Here is a 23,972-nt window from a genome sequence, read left to right on the forward strand (position 1 = left end):
GTTGTCCCTTTCCCCCCCCTGGCTGGGGGCAGGGCCCCTCTATTGTTTACCTCGTTGACTTGCAGCAACTGGAACTCTCCCCTTCTTGGAAGAGTTCACCTTGGTAGTTGTTTCACCTTGTAATTCTTTCACTCGTGCCTGAAGTGCAGAAGTGGATGAATTACACCACTTCTTCATGTCCTCCCCATGACTACAGAGGAAAAGCAACAAGGCAAGACGTGTAGTCTCATTGTTGATTCAAGGTGACTTATCATCGTCATTTGCTTGAATACGAGGACGTCTCTTTTTAATGGTTGAGATTTTCGATGATACAGGTCGAGAGGAACTCATGTTGTTTAGCTTCCTCAATAGGCGATTGTGGAAATCCTGGTTTCCATCATCTTGTACCACCGTGGATTCATCTACATCAGGCACATTAGCCAATTTGTCAATAATATCATTTTGTGTTCCCTCCACTTCGCTTAACCTTTCCACAATTTTGACAATGGCTGAAGTATACAGATTAACTTCTGTGGCGCTTATAAATAATTCAAGTTCCTGAAGTCTGCCAATTAGTTCATTCACAAAGGGTTTCCTGTCCCCTTTGCCATATACTAATGCAAGTGCACTGGCATGCTTTTCTGGAGCTGCTTTTGTAAAGTCACGCCACATTTGTCGTGGAACGCGGACTGCTTCGGGATCATGTAATTGGTCTGGATCATTACGATTGAACTCGCGGCTGTATAGCATTTCCACCAGAGCATTTTCTCTCAAAAACTGGATACCTTTCTCAATATCAGTCCATTTCTTTCTCTCAGGCTCCAAGTCCCGTTTAAAGGGGAATCTATCTCTTACTGCTATCAACATCCGCTTCCAGAGGGTGTAGGACCGATTTTGGCATGTGCCAATACCTCTGTCCACACGTGGGTCCCTGGAAATGCTACCCAGTTGGCGAGCTTCACTGCCATCGAGCCATGCACTGTTGGCACCATTGTCCCAGCAGCGAAGTAACCAAGTGACCATATTTTCTTTTGGCTGACGTGTGTAATCCTTTCTTAGATCTCGAATTTCACTCAGTTTAAAAGATCGATCAATAATGGTCGTAATACTTTGCTCACCTTTTGCTCTATCAAGAGTCCCAGGTGTTGATGGTGGCAACTGTGTTGATGAGGCTGCCCCATCTACGAGTTTGGACTTGAGAAATTCTCGTAAAGAAAAAGGAGCTTTTGGCTCCTCTTCTGACTCTGACCCTGACCCTGATGCTTGTGTTATTTCCTCCAGGTAACCCTCCTTCTTTTTCCTCTCTCCTAACTTTCTCTGCTCCTCTAACTTCTTCTGCTCCTCTACCATCTTCTGCTCCTCTATCATCTTCTGCTCCTCTATCATCTTCTTATACCCCTCTAACATCCTCTGCTCCTCCAACTTCTTCTGGTCTTCTGACTCCCCCTGCTCCCCTGAGTCTCCTGAGTCCTGCTCTCCTAACTCCCTCCGCTCTTCTAACTCCTTCTGCATTTTCTCTAACTGAGTTGAAACTTGTTTTGTCTTTCGCCCTCTTACAGGGGCAACCAACATTGTATCTGGTGTCCCAGATGGTTGGTCCAATTGGACTACCTGTGCCCCCGGTGGCTGGTCAGATTGGACTACATGTGCCCCCAATGGCTGGCCAAATTGGACTACATGTGCCCCTGGTAGTTGGTTAAATACATTCAACTCACCCTGGAGGGCACATAGCTGGTCTCGGAGAGCGTTCCGCTCAAACTGGACAGCACCAAGCTCAGTCTGGAGGCTGTTGTAGTTGGACTGGAGAGTGTTGTACCCGAGCCGGAGGACGTTATGCTCAGCCTGGAGGGCAGTGTGCTCAGTCTGGAGAGTGTTGAGCTTGGTCTGGAGGGCATTGTGCTCGGTCTGAAGAGCGTTATGCTCGGACTGGAGGGCATTATGCTCGGACTGAAGAGTGTTGTGCTCGGTCCGGAGGGCATTGTGCTCAGTCTGAAGAGCGTTATGCTCAGACAGGAGGGCATTATGCACAGACTGAAGAGTGTTGTGCTCGGACTGGAGGGTGTCGCAGTTGGATTGGAAGGCATCATGCTTGGCCTGGAGGGTGCCGCACTCAGACTGGACGGCGTCATACTTGGACTGGAGAGTGTTGTGCTCGGTCTGGAGGGCATTGTGCTCGGTCCGGAGGGCATCGCGCTCAGTCTGGAGAGTGTTGTACTCGGACCGGAGGGCGCTGTGCTCGGACTGGAGAGTGTCGTGCTCGGACCGGAGGGCACTGTGCTCGGACTGGAGAGTGTCGTGCTCGGACCGGAGGGCGCTGTGCTCGGACTGGAGAGTGTCGTGCTCGGACTGGAGGGCATCGCGCTCAGTCTGGAGAGTGTCATGCTCGGACCGGAGGGCGCCGTGCTCGGACTGGAGAGTGTCGTGCTCGGACCGGAGGGCGCCGTGCTCGGACTGGAGAGTGTCGTGCTCGGACCGGAGGGCGCTGTGCTCGGACTGGAGAGTGTTGAGTTGGGATTGCAGGGAGCTTTTCTCATCCCAAAGTTTTTCTGCGTCAGCTCTAAGATTCTCTTTCTCGTACCAGATTGAGTCTCGTTGGTACAGGAGATCTTTTCTCTCAGCTTCAAAAACTTTTTCTCTCTCTACCTTCTCATCCCAAAGTTTTTCTGCGTCAGCTCTAAGACTCTCTTTCTCGTACCAGATTGAGTCTCGTTGGTACAAGAGATCTTTTCTCTCAGCTTCAAAAGCTTTTTCTCTCTCTACCTTCTCAGTCCAAAGTTTTTCTGCCTCATCTCTAAGACTCTCCTTCTCGGCCCTGAGACTCTCTCTCTCAGCTTCAAAAACTTCCCTCTCAGGAATGGTATTGAATAAGGCCCGATAAGCATTAGCTAGGCCCAAAATCATTTGTGCCTCCTGAGATCTGCCTGAGCCACAACATTCCTGCCTCAAATATGCAATCAAACTCTCAGGATTCTTCAAGTGTTCAGGAGTGAAGCTCCATAACACTGAAGATGTCTGTCCTTTGAGAATCTCTTCAAAGCCTCTCCACACTCCCTGCCACTCAGTATTCTCTGGTTCTAGAGAAGACTTCCTCCGGATGTTATAAATCCAGATACTGAGTGAGATTATTACAATAATCAACAGTAAGATCAGGGAGATTAAGAGTGTGACCCACTGATCATTCAAAAACTGCATAAAGGATTCATAGAAAGAAAGAGGAGCACGCTTAAAAATCACCATTTCTGTATAATTAGTTGCATTAGTTGCTCCCTCTGGAGCTGTATACAGATACGAAGTGAGCTTTGCTAACCATGCTTTCAATCCATTATACAATTGTATAGCTCCATAAGAAAAAGTGGCTAGCTTAAACATGGCCCAATATGTTCGGAGCGTCTCAAAAAAGGAACCAATGGCACACAGTCCCTGGTAAAACAAATTTAGTAGAGAAAACATTTTTTTTTTCCTCCAATAGAGAGAAAAAAGTAAAAGAAAACAAAGCTCAGCAGTGTTTATAAAATATACCGGAGTATTGGCAGCCCGCCTGGACTTTCAAGGTCAAGCTCGCAGGTGCAGAATCGCAAACACGAGATAGCTCCTTAACAGGGAAAAAAACTCGTAGCTCTGTTAAAAGCTAAAAGAGCAACAGAAGAAAACACAGAAAAACAGCAACTCAATCTGCCCGCATTCTCCACCAAAATCTGTCACGGTTTGAACTAAAAATCCACCTGCGTCCGTGACAGGGGCCGTGGGCCCCGGAGGGGCCCTAGGCCGAAAGGAAAAAGTTAATTAGGAAAAGAAAACAGCGGCAACGATCTAAGGAGGCACACTTATTTACTAAATACTATATCGAAATACAGGATAACACAATATAATACAATATAATTGAAAATTGAAAATTGAGCTAACGAATCAAGCAAAATAGGAGAGAGAATGAGTCCCGTAACCGAGAGGCCTACTGTGAATCTAGGCGAACGGCTGAAGGCTCCCACACACTCCCCTGAACGCCAGAACTCGAAAGACGTCAGTATGTTCTGCGACAGAGTTAATATAGAGTCCAGGTCCCGTGACCTATCGTGTTGTTCCCTGGGAGATGTAGTCTTCTTCTGTAAGTTGCAGATTCAGTAAAATTATTCATGCTTTATATGATGTTATGATGTGGAATACTGATAGCAAAAAAATACAAAATTATTAAACCATGACACTCTCTCCATCTTGGGGCATTCTGCTCCTTCAGTCCCTGGTGTGCAATATATCTCTGCTCCTGTAGTAGACAGTTTTGCTGCTGCCTGCGGTGTGGACTCTAAACCATCAGCTCTTACTATTCCCACACCACGTGGATGTGATTCTGGGGCCTTTGGATCTGTTCCGTGAGTTGTGTAGCTCATGCTTTTGGCTCAGGAAATTGGCAGTTTCAGCAAAGAGTGGATTACAGACAGGGTAGATTTGGGAGGTATCTGTCAGAGAAAATGAAATATGAACAATGACAGAAAGACTATGGCAACAGCTGGAATCTACCAAGTTAATCCTCAGCAGCCAAAGCCAGCCCACGTCTTATAGCAGAGGTGTAGGGAGAAATCCCAGAAATGCAGTGCTTTTACACTTGAATTTTGCTAGCTGAGGGCTATTATTAGCTGTTTGCCTCAGAAACCAAAGGTTTTCTGTTCTCTTTCAGACTGGATGACCTCATTGCTGCACAGGGTAATGTAATACCTCCTCCTCTGCCATATGTGGAGAGTGCTTGCCTAGCTACCGTTGCTGTATTTCTCATGTTTACCACTGTAACATGATGTGCAAGTCCAGTCCTCACTGCAAAATGATGTGGTGTGAAAGTCAGGAGGGATTATGAGTACTCTTGGAGTGGTTGGCTCTTTCACTACAGAAATCCTCATCTTACTAGCTTCTCCCAAAGTGCAATGGCTTTCTGAGTCTTAATTGATCCTCTTACCATTGCACTCAGAAAGCTTTTCAGGGTTCCTCTACCCCAGGGTTCCACTGGCAGCACAGAACAATCCCATTTTAAGGACATGTTGAATGTTAGGTGCTGAGTGTTGAGCATTATGGGATGCAGATTAGACCTTCTTGCTTAAAAGAAACAAGTGCTGCACACCTTGGAAACCTATAGAAAACTAGAGTAAAAAGGGCTGATTCTGCCATCTCATTATCTCAGTATTTGTGGTGCATGCTGAAATCCTTATTTGAAGTGGGCCAAAGCTCCATTGCATTTGTGAGAAGTTTTGCATCACCTGGTTGGTCTAGGCCATGTTTGTTGTCTTGCTAATAAGCAACCCTTCTGATCTTCATCAAATCATTGTGGTTGGAAAAGACCACAAAGATCCCCACATCCAGCCTCACCCCATCCCACCATGCACACTGCCCACGTCCCTCAGTGCCACATCTCCACGGTTATTGAACACTTCCAGGGATGGTGACCCCACCACCTCCCTGCAAAGCTGTGCCACCACATCACCATTCCTCTTCAGAAGAAGTTTTTCTTAACATCCAACTTGAACTTTCCCTGAAAATCATCAGTCAAAACAGGGGCTGTTGAAGATGGGCGGAGAGAATGATACTTCTACAGTCAATACAAGCAGGGAGATCAAATGTAGAGTGTATCAACTGCATTCTTGCATTGGCTTGCTGCCCTGCTCCCTCGCCTTCAGTGGACTGCAGTGCTGGTGGTAGAGCTGTGGTGTGAATCCTGGGATTGCACGTACTGCAACGGTCAGCAGCACAGGAACTTGAGCTGAACTTACCCTCCTGGGCAGCTGCTGCCACTCAGAATTCAGACAGCATGCAGAGGAGAAAGTCATGAAGGAAGGGAAAGGGATGGCAGCAGAAGGCTTCACAGAGTGACAGCGGGGAGGAAGGAGATAGGGGACAGGTCATGGAAGGGTTTGCCATGACTGCTAGGGAGCAGGAGCCTTCCCGGTCACCTGAGCTGGGTATGCCTGAATATGCTTGCATGAATGATCTGAATGAGTGGTCTTCCATGTCTCCACTGCAAATAAAAGGCAATGTCAATCCCCCTCACACCTGCTAGTCCTGCATTCATGCTTGGAGCCTCTGTCTTGGTATCAACATCAGGACCCTGGGATCTTTCCTGGGACCCAAACAAGCATAGGAAGCTTATTCAAAATTGCTCTGCTGTTAGAAGCTGGCTAGCACTAGAGAAGTCCATGATGTAAGTGTGTCAGAAATATTCTGCACTTCTACAGCCTTTTGTAGGGCAAACCATGGAATAGAAATGGAAGCCCATTTATTTAGGGTTTATCTGTTCTCCCACGCCTCAAATAGGAACTAGCATGAACGCTCTCAGCAACCAGTTGTTGGTAAAAGGAGAATCAGATAAAACAGTCATTAAAGTAATCAATAAAAGATTCAATGTATCAATCGATCCCACTTAGCAAAGTGATTAACTGAATCCCCTTAACTGAAGTGTGTATGCCTAACTAATTACACTTGATATCTTTCTGATGCTAACTCCATTTGTTGACACAAAGGGTAAGGTGGGCTTTAAACACTTTCTTCTATATGTGTTAGGTATTAAGAGGAGATGACCTCAGCCAGTTCTCTGAAGAATCAGGGGTTGCTGAGAGTACAAAACCATGCTTTATGCATAAAACCGAGCTACAAAATCTAATGTAGGCCAAGTATTCACCATATTAAGGGCTATATCATTACCATAGGGTAGAGTCAAAAGATGGTTTTCTGCTCTTAAATTTCTATGGTTTCCTGATTTTGAGGTCTTCACTTCATAATTGAGCTGTACTTGGCTGATATCCAGTGTAGAGTGGAGCAATATCAAAAAGACAGACAGATGAAGATCTGTCATTGTCTTCATTCGAAGAAATCTGAAAATTAGGAGTCCGAGCTGATAGTAAAGACTACCCAGAGGGATGGGATGACCATAGGGACTGTGCTGAGGATGCATTATAATGTGTGATAAACACTGTGAAGCAGAGTTGCTCCAGGAAATGGTCCAATACAACATAGAAGCAACTTTTAATGTCTTCTAGTCACAAGCTGTTCATATCTAATGTATATTTTACCCAGTGTTTTCCAGTTCCAGAAGCAGAGGATGCCTTTATCAACAAGCAGAAGGTGCAGAAGGAGGTGAAGGCTGCACCAACAGAAAATGCCACGCTGAGCTGCGAGGTGACCCAGGAGAAGACGGAGGTGAAGTGGTACAAGGAGGGGAAACTGATCACCTGGAGCAAGAAGTTCAAGGTGGAGTCAGAGGGCAAACAGCGTCAGCTGGTGGTGAGCCAGGTGGAGAAGAAAGATGCAGGAGAGTACAGCTGCGAGGCTGCTGGCCAGAAACTCACCTTCAGGATTGATGTAACAGGTGAGAGAAATTGTTTCAACTGTATTGAAGCCCCCAACAAAGAAGGAGGGGAAAGTTAAGTGGTTTGACACATTCAACCCCAGCATTCAGTGATGTAGACGGTGCTTAAATTCTGTTTAATTCGTGTGCTTTTCTGTTTGCCTTCTGAAGCTATCAACACTTAGGACTTGGTTTGCCTCAGCTTAAGACAGGCTGGAAATAATTGGGGAATTTCCCTGGGGATCTCAAGTAGATGCAATGATAGCAAAATGAGAAGTCAATAATTACAGGGGAAATTAAAGGTTATTAAAGATATCTTCAGGGCACAAGCACACCCCTGCAAATGCTTCTTCCTAAATAGTCTCAGAGACAGCATTTGGTCACAATGCTAAAAGGCGGCATTGGTGGTTTCTATTAAATTAAAGAAACCTGCAACTAAAAAGGTTTTCCCGTATTTTCTTTTGTTTTCTTCTCTATAGCAGGTACAAAAGAAATGCTTAAAAATAGAAAGCCTTCAAGCTGATGCTTTTCTTTCCAGAAATGGAGGAAGACAGGCGTTCTATTTATGAGGAGAGTCTGATAAGAAAGTGGAAAAAGGCTTTTTACCAGGGTCTATAGCAACATAAGAAGGGGCAATGGTTTCAAAAGTGAAGAGGGTAGACTCAGTTTGGACATGAGAAAAGTTCTTTATGATGAGGGTGGTGATACACTGGAACAGACTGTCCAGTGAAGGTTGTGGGTGACTCATCATTGGAGTGTCCAAGGCCAGGCTGGATGGGGACCCTGGGCAGCCTCATTTAGTGAATGATGTCCCTGACCACGGCAAGAGGTTGGACTGGATGATCTTTAAAGCTTCCTTCTATACCCAAACCATTCTATGATTCTATAGGGGAAACCATTTTATTACTGCCTCTGAAAACTCAGGAGATATTGGAACTGTTTTCAGAAATAAGTAGGTGAGAAAAATACATTTCCTCACTATGACTTAATCACAAACAGAATTTAACCTTGACCCTCACCTGGCTTTTGTTGGCAAAGCAACTTACAGCTGTCAGCTTGTTTGGACAATGTAATGCCTGTCCCCTTGTATGAAACAGACTTTTCAATGACTGCGTCTGCTGGTGTGCTGCTGGACAGTGGGGAAAGGGGTGTTTTTTAATTTTTGAAGATTTTGGAACATGATACTGGTGGAAATGAAAACAAGTTTAGGGCTATCTAAGCTGTTTTGGTCTGGCAGGGAGGAAGTTCTTCACTGGCAATTGATATAGTTCAGATGTTCTCATTCAGTTCATAGCACTGTCAGGAAATGTGAGTGGGAAAGCTGTCCTCAACGGTACAGTCCAAAGACTAATTTGGGCATTTGGGGAAGGCTGTGTAGAAAAAATTCATGTCTTAAATGTGCCCATTTGCCTTAAATTCCAGAAGAAGAAAATGCCTTTATCAACAAACAGAAGGTGCAGAAGGAGGTGAAGGCTGCACCAACAGAAAATGCCACACTGTGCTGCGAGGTGGCCCAGGAGAAGACAGAGGTGAAGTGGTACAAGGAGGGGAAACTGATCACCTGGAGCAAGAAGTTCAAGGTGGAGTCAGAGGGCAAACAGCGTCGGCTGGTGGTGAGCCAGGTGGAGAAGAAAGATGCAGGGGAGTACAGCTGCGAGGCTGCTGGCCAGAAACTCACCTTCAGGATTGATGTCACAGGTAAGACAGGTGTTGTCTGAAATACAGCAGAGAACAGTAAAGTAAAATCTAGTTTCCATTATACAGTGATCCAGGTGCAGTAGCGTGTGCTGAGGTTTTTTCCCTATACTTGATTGCCTGGGTTTGTAGCAAGTATTTGTTTTTAGTATGGCACAAAGACCTGTTTCAGTCTGTCTGTCGAATAATAATTACTGATATATGTACAATGGAAGCAATATTCAAGATATTATTCAAATCTCTCCTGTGCCTGAGATCCCAAACTGTAATTCTTGTTCACCGAAACATTTGACTAAGATAAGTATGTGCAGTGAGGCTGGAGTGCATGTTCTACGTGCAGCCTTTCGTGGCAGGAGAAGCAGGAACTTCTCCTAGTAGTACACTGCCTTTTTACTATGCCTTTATGTTGGAGGTTGCATCTGGATAGGTGAGTCTGCTACTCACAGTAAGAGACCTGGTAGAGCTGACTATTGCCAGAGCTCAAAGTAAGATAGATATCTGCAAATCACACACAAAGAACAAAGGACTGCGTTGGTGAGCATATTTCCTTTGTGCCTTTGACAGTCACAGTTGTGGCAATGGTAGAGGCCATGAGGAGTCTGTTCAGGAAGCCAGGAGTACTGTTCTGGGTCATGAAAAGGCAGCCAGTGGTTTGACTATCGCATGTTTATGTGTTTTGATGTTTCACAGTGGGTCTTAAGTAAAAGGAACTCAGGTTTTGGTTGCCTGCAGGTCAGATGTTCTTTTGGGTTCAATATGTTTGCATAGTGACTTGCAACCATGGGACTGGTGTTCAAGGACCCTCTTGGTTCCTTCAGTTCCAAGGTTCTTTCTTGCCTAGATTTGACACTTTGTTTCAACAGAAGAGCTGATATTCTCTAGTGAAGGCTATTAGTTTGGGCACAAGTGGTAACCTAAACCTGTTCCAACCTGTACATACAAACCTGCAAGTTGGTCTCATTTCAGTCCCTCAGTCAATACTTTTTCTTTTCTTCCCTCAGAGCCAAAACCTGTGTTTATAAACCAGGAGAAGGTGCAGAAAGAGGTGAGTGCTGCCCTGGCAGCAAGTGCCTCCCTCAGCTGTGAAGTAGCACAGGATAAAACCGAAGTAAAATGGTACAAGGATGGAAGACTGCTTGCCTCCTCCAGAAAGTTCAGAATGGAATCTGTGGGCAAAACACGGCGTCTGGTTGTGGAGCAGCTGGAGAAGAAAGATGCTGGAGAATACATCTGCGAGGCTGCTGGCCAGAAGATGACCTTCAAGTTGGAAACAACTGGTGAGCATTCGCTTTGGGAGCACTAAGCAGCTGTTTATGTGGCTTAGAGGAAGACTGGCTGTCTTCTACCCTGTGGGCATGGAACAGCCACAGTTCCCCCTGGAACAATATCAATGACCCACACCACTAATTGGATTCTCCTTTTTAATGTAGTGGTAGCGAGCTGAAAACCTGGCTGTGGAATACTTCTGACTAAGGAACTTCTACTTTAATTTCTAGATGCACTGAATTACCCTCTAGAGTGTCTTTCTGAATATATAAGCAACCACGGGTGACTATGATCCTGATTTATATCTAGGATCAGGATTACTTTTTCAGTTAGGTTAGATGAATAGCTCCAGAGAAGATAGGGAAATACAGCAGTTCACTGATACCACGTGTCAGAAGAATGCAGCTCAGTGCTGGGCAGTTTGCTGCTTCATTCCCTCTTACAAGTTGCACCCAAGGCTGGAAAAGACCACTGAGATAGCTGAGTCCAACCCCTGCCCACCCTCACTGGACTTACTAACCACGTCCCCAGTGCCACATACCCGTGGCTCTTGAGCACCTCCCAGTGACTGTGGTATATCAGCGTGGTTGCTTCAGTTGTGTGAGTTTTCAGACACTGGCTGTTGTTCTAGCGAGGCAAAAAACCAAAACTGATGGAAAAGTGTCTATACAGGAAGCAACTGGCTGTCCTGATGGCTGCCAACAGTTTTGCACAAGGTGTGTCATGCAAGCTTGCATGAGTCTGGTTTAAAAACTTGCTGTTCTGATGGAAGGAGAGGATGTTGGTGCAGGATAACTGCGGGATTTGTGCTCTCCCGACATCCAGTTGCAATCCCAGCTTATTGTTGCTATAGAAAACAGCTTCTCTGTAGACAAACTGAGTTAGTTCCATTAAGTGACTGAAGCCCTAAGTGATCCAAGGTGAAGCATGATCCAAACTGGAATTTAGCTAATTGTAGTAGGGAATCCAAGATGAGTTATTTAAAATATGAGTCTTCCATCTAAAACAGCATTGAACTCTTACCCTGTTTTATGATAGAAGTGAGAGTTTAACAGCAGAAATCTGAAGTTATGCTCCATATTTCTCATCACTCAAGAGAATATTTGAATATATGAATTCCTTTGGCTATGTTAGAGCTCATAATGAGGTAAGCTGATGTTCTTTAAATGCTCGGTGTCTAGCAATGTGGGGAAGTGGACTGCTATTTGCTGTTGAGCTTTAGGCTAAGAGGCCTGATTTTAGAGGACTGTGGACTTCCCCTTTCCCTTCCCCTTTCCTCCCCTTCTTCCTGGACTGATCCCGCATGGTTTGAGAATGATTTCAGAGCAAGGTAAATGAGGAATAGCCATGTGAAAACCTGTTGTTTTAGTGCACTATAAAAGACACTTAGTCAAAAGACAAGTGTGTGTTCCAAGCTTAAGATTGCAGGAGATCCTAGAAACAACTCAGCTGCTCAAACCTGTAGTCTGGCTGAATATTTTATTGTCAGTTATGGTCAGGAGGAGATGCTTGAGTAAGACAAATAAAAGGTCATGGGTAAGTTGGTCCTTCTTGTGATATACTTCTAGGCTTTCATCAGGGAAAAGCTTAATTAGTCCAAATAATTATAGCAGAAACACCACACCAAGAACATGTGAGTGATATTTCAAATTTCTTGACGTGAAGGTAAACTTTACCTGGTTCTGCCATTCCCCAAATGTTTGTTTCATTATGACAAGAAGAACTTTGCAAAAGTAAATTTTTATTATTTTTTTCAGTCTTGTGTGCAACACAAAAAGGGGTAAAATCTAGGAGGCCACCTGAAATGTTTTTTCCATCTGGAAGGATCCATTTAAGAGCACCCATGGACCTGGTTATGAACAAGTTTTCTTCTTTGCAAAGGCTGTTGCTTAATTAGCAGATACTGTACCTGGGAGAGGAAGAGGGAAGTAACTTGTTTTGGAAGTCCTGATGCTATTCAAGCATTCAAGGCCAGGCTGGATGGGGCTTTGTGCAATCTGGTGTAGAGGGAAGCATCCCTGCCTACAGCAGGGGGTTTTGAACTGGGTGATCTCAAAGGTCCCTTCCAACCTAAACCTTTCTCTGATTCCTTTGATGATTCTATTTCTCAGCTGCTGGTGTGAGATCTCCAACCTGTCCTCATTGTCTTTCAGTGTGGCAGATGAAGCTGGTGAAAGGTCTGCAGCCCCTGGAATTCCCTGAGAAGGGAACTGTCACCTTTTCGGTGGAGGTGTCCCATGAGGATGTGGAAGGGACTTGGCAGAAGGACGGCGTGCGGCTGAAGCCTGCACCAAATATCACAATGGGTGTCCAGGGGAAGAAACATTCCTTGACACTTTCTTCTGTGACCCTTGAAGATGCAGGACTCATTTCCTTTAAAGCAGAAGGCATTAATTCATCGGGGAGGCTCACTGTGACAGGTATTGGTTGGTGCAAGGTGTCATTATCTGCTCCTGTCCCAGATTATTTTAACAGCAGAACCAGCTTCCCTTCCAGCTGCAAAGAATGTTTTGCACTGGGCCATTGCCACTAGAGTATCCCTCAAATATCAAGAGAATTGTTGGAACGTTATTGTCCCTAGCACAAGTAATGATAATGTGCTCAAAACAATAGGTTTTTTTGTTGTTAATTACAAGTTCTAGTAAGCATGGAGAGTAGGCACTGCCTTTCATTATTCATTATGCCAGATGCTCCTAGAGACCTCATTCCCAACTAAATCCACATCCTTCTTTCTCCTTCTCAGAATTAGCGTCACTGAGAAGGACAAGGTCACATTTGAGTGTGAGCTGTCCAGGCCCAACGTGGACGTCAAGTGGTTCAAGGTATGGCTTGTAATGGTATTTTCCTTTCTGACATCTCTGGAAATGAATGAGAGCCTTTAATTTCACTTCCAAGGGATGCGAGTCTGAGCTTTTGCTTGATAGCTTTTGCATTGCTCTCTTTTCTTTGTGCTCTTTTACTTGCCCAGATCAGCACTCTTTGTTATTATGTCCTGAGTTCATTTATCAAGTAGAAATGGAAGTTTGTTTTGGGTTTCTTGTGAACTCCTGAGGTCATGCTGCACAAAATATTGGAGCACAGTCTTGAGCTTCAACTCTAACACAGAAATTCTCAGCCAGGATTTTGTAGCCTTGTTGTGAACTGGGTTTTAGGGTGAAATCTGAGTTTTCTTTGCACCTGACAGTGTGAGAATTTGCTCTGGCACTTTGTGTACCTCCCCGGTGCTCAGCTGTTCCTTCCCTTACTTGGGGATAACGTCATTTATTCAAGGTGATGTCCAAACGGGCTTGTTAACAGTCCTCCACAGTGCTTTAAGCTGTCATAGGTCAGCCAGAATTTATGCAAGTTCTATAGCCATTCCTACATGTTGAAACACTGCACTGTGCTTAAGCTTCAGCATATGTTCCAGTAAGCACAGTTCCATTAATTCTAGGGGAGTGGGTGAATTAAGCATAGATCTGAAAGCTCCCTTTGCTCAGTGCAGAGATGGAAGGACTCATGGAGATCTGATTTGATATTTTCCTTTCTAGGATGGGAAGGAGCTCCATCAAAAGAAAAGAAGGAAAAGAAGTGGGCATTACTTCCCAGGGAAATAAGGGAAGTCTTATTATTCACTAGTGTGAATTTGAAGATCAGGGAACATACACGTGCCAAGCAGCTGAAGACAAGACATCAGCTACCCTAAAGGTTCATGGTATGTTTAATTGAAAGAGCAAATAAATCCTCTTGTGGTATTTTGCACCACGGGAAGAAATGCTTCATGGGCAGTTTGGGCACTTCTTGGTTAGTCCTTTTGGATACCTTTCTCTTTCTTCTTTATGCTCAAGACATATTTTCCCTCCATGTGTTGCATTGGTTAAGCCCCAGTTTGTAGCTCATCATCGGGCTCTGAAGCATCAGAATGGTTACTGAACACACGGGTCTGCTGTGCCCTGGTAGATGCCACCTTCCCAAGGGACGTCTGAAAGGATGCTTTTTTCTGATTTCCTACTAGCTGCTGTCCTCATGTGGCCACTTGGGTTCAGTGTTAGCATGAACATGAACATGTGTCCTGTCCCATGACTTTGGTGAACTCTCATTTTCTCTCTCAGTCTGCAACCAGGTTGGGTTGCTGTTTCAGTACTGGCTGTTTTATGCAGGAACTCTGCTCCTGAGGTTAATCCAAGTTGTATCCAGGCCCTTCAGAAGGAAAGGGAAATAGCAGCACAGAAATATGGTCTGATTCTGACATAAATAAGTGCAGACCTGGAGAGTTAAAAGGGATTGTGTGATGTTCAAGGGACTTTGAAGCAAAGATGTCCCCTAGGTAAGATTTGTGGCTGACATTCCCCATACATTGTGGGCACACAAGCTAAGGAGAGACTAGTGATGAGCATGCAGAGAAGCCAATGATTCAGACAGGTTTGTAGTGACACGACATTGTAGAGTTCTGTCTAGTTCTCCTTGGCATAGTTTGGAAAATGAAGATGAGGAGATTGGTGGTAACCAATATGGCTTCCTCAAATTCAAGCCATGCCTGCCAAACTTGGTGGCCTTTCATGATGGAGTAACAGCATCAGTGGATAATGGGAGAGCAACTGACATCATCTACTTGGACTTGTGCAGAGCATTTGATCCTGTCCTGCATGACATCCTGGTCACCAAACTGGAGAAAAATGGTTTTGATGGATGGACCAGTTGCAGGATAGGGAACTGTCTGGATGGTCACACTCAGAGAGCTGCAGTCAATAGTTCAGTGTCCAGGTGGAGGGTGGTGTTGGGACCAGTGTTATTTAACATTTTTGTAGGCAACACGGAGAGTGGAATCAAATGCAGCCTCAGCAAGTTTGCAGATGACACCAAGCTGAGCGGTGCTGTTGATGTGCTAGAGGGAAGGGATGCTACTCAGAGGGACCTGGACAGGCTGGAGAGGTGGGCCCTTGGCAGCCTCATGAACTTGAGTGTGGCCAAGTACAAGGCCCTGCACCTGGGTCAGGGCAATCCCAAGCACAGGCACAGGCTTAGAGGAGAATGATTTGAGAGAAGCCTTGACCCTGAGGAGAAGAGTTGGTGTGGAGGGAGGTGTCCCTGCCTATAGCAGGGGGACTGGAACTAAATGACCTTAAAGATTCAGTCAGTTCTATTGTTTTTCTACCCTTAATTTTGCTTGAAAGGTTTTAGAATAAATGAGATTCTGGTTTCCATGAAAACTGTTTGCAGGGAGCTCCATTGTAGCTAGTAGGTCTGTCTTTAAGTTCAAGGGCAATAATGCATTGACTGTGTTGAAGAGAGAAATGACTAAGGAATGGATGATGGTTTAGAATAAAACATAATCCTACTTATTTTCTATGCAAATATGCGTAAGGAAAAGATGCTGCACTCAGTTCTGGAAATACCCTGACAAATATATCTCTACTGTTTCACAGCTGGAGATATCAAGATTGTTAAACCACTGGAAGATGTGGAAGTGAATGAATATGGGAGTGCATCTTTTGTCTGAGATTTCACATGATGAGGTTCAGAGCCAGTGGTACAAAGATGACAACAAGCTGAAGGCTGATGACAACATCAGAATGCGGCAAGATGGTAGGGTGTAAGCGGGGGATCTTTCTCCTGAGTGGGGGGTGGGTTGGAGATGAAGCAGAAAGGACATCTGAAATGAAGTGAAGAAAGTTCAGAAGGGAGTTCCCCTTTTGTTTTGGGACTGAGGTTATGGTGGAACAAGTGACATGGTGGGAAGCTTAGTGTGGGAAGTGTGATGCTATCCCACCATCCCACACTGCCAGGAGCAGGTAGGAAATGAGTGCAGTTCTTTCCAAAGTGGGGGTGAACAGAGCAGTCAGTTCACCTCTCCAAAGGGGTTTTGTCTGACAGTGAGTGTGATCCTTCTGTCTCAGGTACTTTAATGGTGACAGTGGCCGCATTCGGTCAGTCCTTGTAGAAGCCATGTTTAGATTACACTTTGGTGGGGATGTGGATGTGGGGGAATGGGTGGTTTCATTGACATGAGAGAACAGGCAGTGATGCTGTGAAACCAGATGGGTGATGCTCAGCCTGGCCATGTGCCTCAGAGCTCTTTGCTCAAGGAAGCCAAGTGTAGTTGTGGGTTTGCTCTCAAGAGCACAGTTTGGTAGGGATGAGTTGGCGGTTGGACTAGATGACCTTAGTGGTCTTTTCCAGCCTTAGTGACTCTGTGGTTCTCTGCTTCAGGAAAGAGCTACTTGCTGACTTACACACTTGTCCAAGTCAAGGATGCAGCAGAAATAAAATCTGTAGCAGAAAAGGCAGAATCTCGTGCCCATCTTACAGTTAAAGGTAATTATGCTTCTGATGACGATTTTGATTAAATTATCTTATGTTATAAACGAGCTAACATCCTTTGCTTTAATGTCAAGGAAGTTAAACACCACCAGGACCTTTCACAGAAATAAAAACTCCTACCTACCTACCTTTCTGCCCACAAAATATCCAGCTTCTCTTTTGGAATTTACTTTTGCAAAGTAAGATGGATTATTTTCTTAGGAGGTTGATTTTCTACGTTTAGACTTCAGATTTGTGTTTGAACATTGAGGGATAAAAAACATAGCTTGACTTTTTCTTCATTTTCTCTTGCTGTTTGAAAAGAACACAGGGTTTTGGTTTTTTTTTTAATATATACAATGTTAGGGTATATATATGATGTTAAGTGTGATAAAGAAAAGGGAGACATTTGAGTTAGCACACTACTCAAGAGTTCAGTCCCCAGCTTTGCCACTGTTACAATTATAAGGGCAAGAACTTCCTGGAAAATGAATTTCTTTTAAGTAGAGTCATTACATTTGAGCTACAGAGACCTTTACTAGGTGAAAACTTGTTGTTCAGAGCTAAGTTGCTGTATTTAACCAAAGTAATTATCAATGTCCGTGTTTCAATGAACCTCTTTTCCATTTCGTAATGCGAGGAGTTTGATATTGGGATGGGAAGGTCATGGTTTGATTTAGATGTTGGACTGGGAATCAGAAGATCTGGGCTCTTTTCAGATTGTCAGTCTTATTGTCTGATTTCTTAACAACATTCTTTTCTTTCTATTATTTTTTAATGATGTTTTAAAGGCATTTTGAGCTGATAGGTGTAGTGTTCATGTGCAGTAATGCTGACGTGAGTAAGTAGGGTGATAATGTAAGGGTTTTTTACATTCCTTCTAAATCTCTGCTTTCTCTTGTTCCATCCTTCTTAAAGAGCAATCCATTAATCTAGTAAAGGAGCAGTGTGATGACTATGTGACTGAGCCTGAAAAAGCCAAATTTGAATGCGAGATATCCATTCCTTCTGTGAAACCTCCCAAGTGGTATCTATGTGGGGAAGTCTTACAGGCTGGCAGAAACTTGATTATGCAGCAAGAAGGCACCATCCATCAGCTGACCATATCGAAAACCACCAGTGATATGACAAGCACCATTCAGTTCTCAATTGGCAAATCCAAATCCACAGCCAATCTGCTTGTCAGAGGTAACATATCCAGGCTTGGTTTACATCATGAAGATGAAGAATTAATTAACGTACAGCCTTCCTTCACTGGGGTCTTTGAAATATTGTGTGTGTGTCTGGAGGGTCTGCTCCATTTCCAGTTCAAAGTCGTTGGACAATCAATGAGACAGCTGCATCTCAGTAAAAGATGTGTTTGAATAGCTGTGATGTGCTTACTATTCAGATCTACAGAGCTGAGGTTTTGTCCTTGGCTATAGCAAAGAAGTCAAATCAGGTGAAATTAATTGTATTTCTGAACTAGACAAGTTTAAGTTTGGTAGCACCTAAATTTGATGCAGTTTGTCATTGATTTCACCTGAAAGAAACTTGCAGGCTTTTTATCTGCTGTTGTCCCCAGCATAAGAGTCTCCATTCACACCCTAAAGTACTTGTTATATTTTCAACTCACTCTTATTTGAATAAAAGCCTCAACAATTGGGAGCAATTTAATAAGCACAGAACAAGAGCTGGACCTTGCATTTGGTAGATAATATACAGTATTACTTTATAGAAATGTAGTCAATGGCATTCCCTATAGACAATCGTTTGTTTTATCTTTAGAGTCGTTCAAAGAACCATTGTGAACATGACATTAATTGGAATGGAATACACGCAAGAGACTTTCCTCTTCTTCCAATTGTCCTCATCCTTTCTTCTCTTCCACCCCTGCTTTGCAGATTACCATATAGAAATCACCAGGAAGTTGGAGGACAAGACAGCTTTGGAACATCATTCTGTCATCCTGTCCTGTGACTTCAGGCCTTCTCCAAAGGTTGTGAAATGGTTCAAGGGCCACACACCCATCGAACCCTCTGAGAAGTACAAGATCAAGAGGGATAAGCATTCAGCAGAGCTCAAGATTCTGAAGCTGAAGCCCGATGATGCTGGTGTGTACAAGTGCAAGGCAGGAATTGCAGAGACTGAGGCCACACTGACAGCTGAAGGTATGAGCAGGGAGGGTGGCCTCTTCCATGTCCTATTTCACCTCAGATTTCTCTTCTTGAGGTTGATTTCTGCCGTTCTCTCCTGCTAACTTTATAAATGTATAATCTTCACTGAGAAGATTACACAAAGATCATCTAGTCCAACCATTCTACCACATCCCAGTATGATTTATAGTAACAGTGGTAACAGTTCACCTTGTTTCCCCACAGCCCGCAATGTAGAAGTAACGAAGCACCTGCAGGATGTGGAAATTGAAGAAGAGAGCTCTGCTGTCTTCTCCTGCGAGCTGTCACATAATGACGAGGACGTGGAATGGTTCCTGAATGGCAACCTCCTTTACACCAACAATTACAATGACATCAAGAACGTTGGCAATTGCTGCACACTGACAATGAAGCAGGTTAAGCCTGAGGATGCTGGCACAGTGACAGTGAAGTCAGACAAGGTGTCAGAAAGCGCACCTGAAGGTGATAGGTGGGTCTGATCACACCCCTCCTGGATGTAAGAGATGCTAAGGAGCTCCAGTTCATTCTATTGTGCAGCAGTCCTGCTTCTAAAGCTGACCTCTATGGGGTGACAAGTCATCAGAGGCTTTCTTCCAGTGGAAGGTTCCATTGCAGCAGATATCAACGAAGGAGGATGGTTTTGGTGTCCTGCCAAAGCATTCCATTGCTTTTTATCATCATTTTATTTACCACAAGGAGAGTTACAAGAGCAGTTTCTATTACTGCTTCAGTAACATGCAGTGTCAATGCTGTTGTCTCCAAGGATTTATGACTGCAGGGAGAGATCATTCAGTGTGTGTTTTGCCTCTGGGATGACTAATGACCAGGCTGTGAGCAACCCGATCTAGCTGTGAATGTCCCTGTTTATTGCAGGGGAGCTGGGCTAGATGGCCTTTAAGGGTCTCTTCCAATTCTAAGGGTACTGTGATTCTAATCTGCTCTCCCCAGCAATTAAGCTCTTTTACTCTATGCGCTCAGAGTTTGAAGGATTTCCTCTTTCTCCTTTCTTTTGCATTTGGTGGAAGTTTTTTCCCCAGTATAAACATCTGATGTGTGAAATAGAAGATAGATAAAAGGAGTCAATAAAACAGGAAAATCAAAAGTGTTCAGCAGCTTATCCTCTTAATCCTGAGGCCTGCTGTATGAGCTCTGCTCCATGTGAGGGCAATGCCAGCTCTCCAGCTTTAGAAGAGCTGCATCCCAATTACTTCATATGATATCAGTCCCACCCAAGGCAATGCAGGCTGTCCCTCCTGTTCCATGTATTCTCCTACTGATTAGTTCAGAATTCCATAAAGTGCATTCAGTCAACACACATGAAACCGCTTTATGTTCTATATTGGTGTCGTCAGTGCTGGTAAAGATTTATTTATCCCTCTTTAAAAATCTGAAAGCAACTGGAAATGTCTCAACTTCTGTATCACGTTGTTCTGTTTTGCCCTTTTAATTGCAGAGAAGCCTGCTGTCTTCGTGAAGTCCTTGGATGATGTTTTTGGTGAGGAGCAGGGTGTGATTAAATTGGAATGCGAAGTCTCTAAAGAGAAGGTCAAACCAGTGTGGAAGAAGGACGGTGTTCTGCTCACTTCTGGCAACAAGTATGAGCTGGTACAGTCTGGGAAGACCCTATATCCCCTTATCCATGACTTCGAGAAGTCAGATGCAGGTTTCTATACCTGTGATATTGGCACTGATGTTGCCAAATCAAAGGTCGGCATTCAGGGTAAGTACTGTGGAAAGTAAAGGAGTGCTGAAAGCACATTCAGTGTGGTCACTATGTCTTACACCTATTCCCCCACGAGCCTCAATAGTTTCTACAATAGAAGTGTATTACTGCAATTTAGCACAGTGATGTCTGGAAAATTCCCATTGCTTTTGATGTAAATGTATCTCATTTTGCCATGAAAATCACCAAACACATCAAGAATGTCCTGGAAATATTTCCTTTCTAAACATCCCTAAAATGGAGAAATGGTTTGAACACCAGTAGGGGTAGGATGGTAACAAATTAGCTAATAGAAACATTTAATTTCTTGTCATAGGCAAAACCCTTTTTCTCACGCAGCATCCTAGAGTTGTCCTCTCTGTTAGGTTGTTCCCTCTGTAGCTCATTGAATCTTCATTCTGCTCCATGGACTGAGCTGCTCTAATTGTAGTTCTTCCAGAGCAAAGACAAGAGATTCACGTCTCTTTTTTTTTATAGCTTTCTGGTAATTCTGAGTGGAGAATGTCTTAGAGAATACATCAGTAAGGAATGCAGCCATGTTCTGCAAATCCTGAGTTAAAACACCAGTACTGCTACTCATGTCAGTCACAAATGCCTTTTCTCCATATAAACCTCATACTAACGTATCTCTTAACTTCCAGAGCTGAATAGTGGCATTACCAAATGGCTGAAAAACACTGAAATCCAGGAGGGAGAAGATTGTACTTTTGAATGCATTCTGTCCCATGAAAGCATTGATGAGTTCAAGTGGACACTGAATGGAAGCAGAGTGGAAAGTGGTGGGCGATTTAAAGCTTTGTCACGGGTTAGTTAGATTTACCTATGCCCGTGACAGGGGAAGCCACCCCACGCCCCCCCCCCCGGGGCCCGGAAAGGAGGGGGAAAAGGGGAGTGGGATAAAACAGCGACAATCTAAGGAGGAAAAACTTATTTTACTAAATATGATATCGAAATACAAGCTAACACAATATAATATAATTAAAACTAACAAATCGAACGAAACAGAGAGAGAGAGTCTCCGAAAACCGAGAGGCCTACTGTGAACTCTAGGCGACACGGCTGGAACGCTTCCCACTCTCCGAGAAGTTCGAGAGAAGAAGGAGGGCACTCCAGCCTGGGAACGAGATTATATAGAGTCCTGGTCCCGTGACTTATTGTTACTCCTGTTGTTCTCTGGGATATGTAGTCTTCTTCTGTGGACTGCACATTCAACAGAAGTATCCATACTTGACATGATGTTATGATGTGGAATACTGATAGCAAAATTACAAAATTACAAAACCATGACATTCCACCCCTTATTCTACATTATTACATCATGGTTAATATATACATATATATACATATATATACACGTATGTAAAATTGTGATAGCTAAATAGTAGAATTGCATGTAACATAACTAAATGTACAACTATAATAACTAAAATACACTACACATGCAAACATATATATATATATAGACAGATACATAAAATTATTGACTGCACTCCCCCAGCATCAAATTCCCTTGTGGCACACATTGAACATCCCCATCCTTCTGCATTACCCACCAAGTGCACCCAGGTCCCTGGGCAAAGACAGTTCCACGGATAGGTTTGCCCTTTCCAGAAGCTGGAAGGACCCAAACAGCTTTTCCCAACATGTTCTTTACATGTATAACAGGGACCTTATCTCCTTCTACAGTGTGTAGGGGGCTAGATTGACTAGGACCATCACGATTGACAGATCCTCTAGTATTGACCAACCAAGTGGCTTCTGCCAGATTCTTCTCCCAGTGCTTAAATGTTCCACCACCCATTGCTTTCAACATAGTTTTCAACAACCCATTATATCGTTCAATTTTACCAGAAGCTGGTGCATGGTAGGGAATATGATAAATCCACTCAATGCCATGATCTTTGGCCCAAGTATTTATAAGAGAATTTTTGAAATGTGTCCCATTATCAGATTCAATTCTTTCTGGGGTGCCATGTCGCCACAGGACTTGTTTCTCAAGACCTAATATGGTGTTTCGAGCAGTTGCATGGGGTACTGCGTATGTTTCAAGCCACCCAGTGGTTGCCTCTACCATAGTGAGTACATAACACTTACCACTGCGAGATCGTGGCAAGGTGATATAATCAACCTGCCACGCCTCCCCATATTTATACTTTTGCCATCGCCCTTCCTCCCAGAGAGGTTTCATCCTTCTGGCTTGTTTAATTATGGCACATGTTTCACAATCATGAATAATCTGCGCAATAGCGTCCATGGTTAAGTCCACCCCTCGGTCTCTGGCCCACTTATATGTTGCGTCTCTTCCTTGATGGCCTGAGGTCTCATGAGCCCATCGAGCTAGAAATAATTCGCCCTTATTCTGCCAATCCAAGTCGATTTGAGCCACCTCAATTCTAGCAGCTTTATCTACCTGATGGTTGTTTTGTTGTTCTTCAGTAGCCCGACTTTTGGGCACATGTGCATCCACATGACGCACCTTTACAACCATATTCTTTGTTCGGGAAGCAATGTCCTTCCATAGTTCAGCGGCCCAAACAGACTTTCCCCTCCGTTGCCAGTTATTTTGTTCCCACCGCTGTAACCACCCCCATAAGGCATTTGCCACCATCCATGAGTCAGTATAAAGATACAGCATTGGCCACCTCTCCCGTTCAGCAACATCTAAGGCCAGCTGGACAGCTTTTACCTCTGCAAACTGACTTGATTCTCCCTTACCTTCAGTGGCCTCTGCAACCTGTCGTGTGGGGCTCCACACAGCAGCTTTCCATTTGCGATGCTTCCCTACAATGCGACATGATCCGTCAGTGAATAGGGCATATTTCTTTTCATTTTCTGGTAATTCGTTGTATGGTGGGGCCTCTTTAGCACGTGATACCTCTTCTGCTGGTGATGTTCCAAACTTTTTATCTTCAGGCCAGTCCATGATTGCCTCTAGGATTCCTGGACGATTGAGGTTTCCCATTCGCGCTCGCTGTGTAATCAGCGTAATCCACTTGCTCCAGGTGACATCGGTAGCATGATGGGTGGAGGGAACCTGTCCTTTGAACATCCAGTTCAGCACTGGCAGTCGAGGTGCCAAAAGGAGCTGTGTTTCAGTCCCGACTACTTCGGAAGCAGCCCGAACCCCCTCATACGCGGCTAAGATCTCCTTCTCAGTTGGAGTGTAGCACTCTTCAGACCCCTTATATGATCGACTCCAGAATCCCAGGGGTCGGCCTCGGGTCTCTCCTGAGGCTCTTTGCCACAAACTCCAAGTGGGGCCTTTCTCTCCAGCAGCAGTATAGAGGATGTTCTTTACATCCTGTCCAGTCCGTACTGGCCCCAGGGCTACAGCACGGGCTATCTCTTGTTTAATCTGTTCAAAAGCCTGCTGCTGCTCAGGGCCCCATGCAAAATCATTCTTCTTCCGCGTTACCTGATAAAGGGGGCTTACAATGAGGCTGTAGTTTGGAATGTGCATCCTCCAAAAGCCCACTGCACCCAGGAAAGATTGTGTCTCTTTCTTGCTAGTTGGTGGAGACATGGCAGTGATTTTGTCGATCACATCTGCTGG

The sequence above is a fragment of the Coturnix japonica genome, chromosome 10, assembly GCF_054131305.1.
Source record: "Coturnix japonica strain WE chromosome 10, WE-NBRP24, whole genome shotgun sequence".
Classification (NCBI taxonomy): domain Eukaryota; kingdom Metazoa; phylum Chordata; class Aves; order Galliformes; family Phasianidae; genus Coturnix; species Coturnix japonica.